Source organism: Zingiber officinale, chromosome 4B, assembly GCF_018446385.1.
Source record: "Zingiber officinale cultivar Zhangliang chromosome 4B, Zo_v1.1, whole genome shotgun sequence".
Taxonomy (NCBI): Eukaryota; Viridiplantae; Streptophyta; class Magnoliopsida; order Zingiberales; family Zingiberaceae; genus Zingiber; species Zingiber officinale.
In genome coordinates this window covers 114,212,821-114,217,265 of record NC_055993.1, presented here as the reverse complement: position 1 = coordinate 114,217,265, position 4,445 = coordinate 114,212,821, and the positions used below count along the sequence as shown (strand labels likewise).

Here is a 4,445-nt window from a genome sequence, read left to right as displayed (position 1 = left end):
ACGGAAAAAAAAAAGAGATGAAATCGTCGAATTCTCATTTCACAAACACTAGGTAACTGAGATTGCCGAGCTTTCTCTTTAATCAATGAACCACAGTGAAGACAAGTAGACAAGAGAATAGATTGGCAGGAGTTACATCAACCCATCAGATTAAAATAATGTCTGGTAAAAATGAAAACAGAATATTAAAAATGCCTCCCTCTTGCGAGCTATGACGGGATTGAGGGACTAAGATCTCTGATCAGTCATGTATTGTTGTCACATTATGCCTATACATTCTTATCAATGACATGTATACATATGAGAATTAATGTAATAATACGCACAAGTAAAAAATTTAGGAAGACACATAAATTTATGATCCGTTATTTTCATGTTTTGTAAGTCTATTATCTTATGTATCTATCCTTATAATTTTTTAGAGATTTTTTTCTTTTGCATATAATTTTTTAATTATTAATTATGAAATAATATATGAGAATTAATTTTAGTTATAAAATTAATGTAGTAAATGCTATTTTAGATTTCGTAGATTTAATTTTTTTAATATTTATTTGATGAAATAATAAATTATAAAATATTTTATAATTTTTAAATGCCAAAGGAATATGTTTGGACGGGTTAAAATCTTAAGTTGAACCGATTAACAATTCTCCGCAACGCGAAGGTTCCTTTTCCCCCGCGTGAAGCCTCCTTTTTCCGTGACGCGAAGCGATCTGCGTTAGGGCTTTGTCGCCTCTCGGCGATAAGATCGCCAAGCCTCTTTTCCCCGATCTGCGTTAGGGTTTTGTTCGCCTCTCGACGGTAAGATCGCGAAGCCTCCTTTTCCCCATCCTAATCGAGTGAGTCTACCCTCGGCCAGACTGCGCCGCCGCCTGCGACCAATAGCCTATGCACCGCTCTCGTCCGCCCTTCCGGCTACCCCTGCTTCGAACACACGGTGTTGAAATCTATTTCTTTTGCTCTTTGATTTGTTGGAGTGTGATTGTTTGTTGACCTCTCTTTAACGAAAATGTTTGTCCACAAAAGCAATGGCGTGAGTATTGGGGGACTGTAGATTCGAATTTGTTATCGAGAAAACTCTGGATTAGTGCTTGATTGCTTGCAGACTTGTTGATTGGTTATATTTTGTTGATATTTGGCAACTATTATCGATCATATGTTCCTGCTTGCATTGTCTATAACCATGGATGAGTAACTATTACCTGATTCCAAATCGCCCTTCCTCTCCTCCCACGCCAAGCTTAGTTCAATGTATGAATTGAGCCACTGACAATATCTGTCAGAAACTTAAGGATCTTAGGAACTCATATTTAAACATATAAGGAAATGAAAATGAACAGAGTGGTTGTTTCTTAGGGGCTCTTTTAACTTCGGGAAAATATTTTACATTGGAAAGTTAAGACATTGCTAATGTAAGAGAATTTGTCTAAGATGAGGATCAAATAGATAAAAGGGTGAAAAAGATAAATAGATCTGTCTATCGAAATTACTCATTATTGTGTAAATATCTCAGCAAAAATGTTTACTGAGATAGATGCCATGGTTATTTACAATTCTGGACTGCAAAATGGTGACTTTCTGATAATCCTATGCATCAAACTCCCTCTTAAGAACAACTATGATTGCCTTTGTAAAGTTTGTTAGAGAACATCTAAGATTTGGAAAGTGTTCCATTTTATTGCCTAGCAGTAATTTTTTATTTTAAAATGTAAATTTCACCTTTTTTGTGTGTATTAGACAGTAAGAGAGATACCATGGTTGTTTACAATGGACTTTCTAGTAATCCTATGCCTCAAACTCCCTCTTAAGAAGGATTATGATTGCTCTTATACAGTTTGTTATAAAGCATGTCAATTTTGGTCCAACTCATTATCTATCAATATTTTGATTACAAAATGTGATTTTTGTCTTATTTATGTGATAACCACTATGTTAGATGTATTTTATCTTATCTTATTTTACTTTCTTATCTTGATTTTGCTTAATGGTTGCATGGTCATAATACAAGTAACTCAATTTTACTGGATGCTTCTCTTGTGATTGATACCTCAAGATATTGGTATCGAGCTTAGCGAAATGGTGAATTGGGATGTTGTCTCTCTCTCATTCATTTACTTTGTTGATCTTTTTTCAGATTTATCAAGATGTGAAAAGTATTGCTGTGTTATTAGTTTTTCCATTCTACTCATATGCACTTCATTAGTTAGCGCAAAATTAAGTTATTCTTTTGATGATACTACTTAGCTTGATGGGTTAGCAAACAAAAAAAACTTCTCTTCGGTTTCTTGAAACACAACTCCAACTGCTGATAGACTAGTGAAAACGGTAGCTTGAGACTAAAGATGGTTATCTTTTGTCCATTCAACATGTTCATCATGGGGAAAAAACTTTGGGAGAAATGTCTGGTCCTTCTGTTTTCCTCCAACATGGTCTTTTTAGGTATTAACTCAAAGGATCCTTTTGATGTGGATGTCTCTCAAATTTGAAAATTTGTTATATAAGAGTATTTTGATCATAATGTTATGTAGTCCTTTGACTATTTTTCTCGGCATTTTGGGATTGGAGTTGGCAAGAATTGGGCACGACTAGCAAGCTATGATAAGCTATGTATAATCTGTTACAAATTCTAAAGATTTCTACGTAGGCCATTCCCAGGCACATTTTCAACATAGGCCATTCCCAGGCACATCATGCCCAGGCAAGCTTTTATTTTGTTATGTGCAGGAAGCACAACAGCTCGTCTGAATTCCAATTAAGCATTATATACTTGACCAAACTTTTGCCTTCTTCAAACTCCAATCCAACCCAAGATTTGCTGTTGGCCATTTTGAGTCTTAAACTAACCATCTGTTTGTATCTACCTTTCCTTTTTGAGCATCGTTATGGACTTTTCGGTCTGAATATTCAACATATGAAATTTATCTTCCAGATTATGACACTTATAAGTGGCTTTGAAAGGGTGTACACAGAGGCATATTTTCTGCCTGATCAGTTGTACAATGTTAGCGTATGACCCCCAATTAAGGTGGCATTTGGTGTAGAGTGCAAGAATGGGAATGAGAATGGATTTGATAGTAGATTGGAATGGTAATGAGTTTAATCATTCCAATATTGTTGTTTGGTTTATAAGCTTTGATTAGGTATAATTACCAATACTGCTGGTTGGTTTACCAAAGGTTTAGGAATATAAATACAATAATATTATTTTTAAAATAAATAATAATATTCCCGGTAAGATGATGAACAAGCAACCAATTAAGAACACTATTTCGCAGGTGGTTGAGCACGTCGGCCATGGTCTTGCCGGAGACGCATATAACCATCCTCTCCCACCGTCGGGGGCGTTGGCGTTGAACTTGGTCAGCACGTTCTCGAAGCTCTTGTTCTGCTCATGTGTTGCACCCCTTCGGGCAGAGGAACAAGATCGTGCTGGGGTAGCGAAGCGCTGCCATCGCTGACGAGAGAACCTCCATCCATGGTGGCGCCATTAATCGGTTTGCTATACATTTAACAAACAAAACAAAGAAAAGATCCGAACTTGATTTTGTTTTCTTCTTCAATTACTGACAGAAATCAAGAACACGAGAAAGAGGATTAAGATGGAAAGGTGAGGCCTTCCCCCCTTTCCTCTCCCAAAAGATCGAAACTTCGACACTCGCAAAGATTTCTTGTTTGATCAATTGCAGAAATCAAGAAGAACATGATCAGATCTCTCGGAGAAGGCCTTTCCTCCTCTTTCTCTATCAAAACTCCTGATCGAAACTTCCAAGGATTTTTCCCTCGATTAACGACCTAAAAGGATGAGATTTCTAATGATACTTTCTCCTCCTCTGCTCCCAAAAGATCAAAACTTTAAACACTTGCAGATACATTTTGTCCTTTGCTATAAATTGATGATTCGAATGCACTAATTAATGCTCATTTTATTCACTAATTAATGCTCATTTTATTCACCTGAATCTGGGCAGTTTCTCAATGTTTATCTGGAACTTCTTTTGCAAAGAGCTTTTTAACCTACCAACCAACAATGAATTAGAAGAGAATCAAATTAGTGAGTGATTCATGATCGAGTAGAACAGAGTGTTCTTGCTGATATATGTATTTTTATTATTTTTTAGATTGAATGTGCAAACTTGAAAATAAGAAGATTAGCTATTCTCATTACCTGTTTCAAAGGAGCAGCACACCAATTAGCTATTTTCATATTCCTATCCATCCACTTGAGTAAACATTTCAGCAATGTTGGAATAAACAGGGCTGTTAAGCATCTAACATTTTGAATAAGCTATAGAGGAACAGCACACCAAGTAGTATTTATGAAATCCGATCACCGAGATAACAATTATTAGAATTTAGAACATCGACTAGTATCAAAGAAATTACAACAAATTGATTATAGAATTATCTTACTAACATCCAATTGTTTAATCCCACACAATTTG

General features: G+C 35.8%; 1 long non-coding RNA gene across 1 annotated transcript; it reads left to right on the top strand.

The window, feature by feature from the left end:
- The first annotated feature begins 646 nt into the window (after positions 1-646).
- On the top strand, positions 647-3,962 carry LOC121976109. The gene is made up of 3 exons (XR_006110550.1): positions 647-3,090; positions 3,279-3,497; positions 3,574-3,962. It is a non-coding gene; the product is annotated as an uncharacterized LOC121976109 (long non-coding RNA).
- Positions 3,963-4,445: the final 483 nt, after the last annotated feature.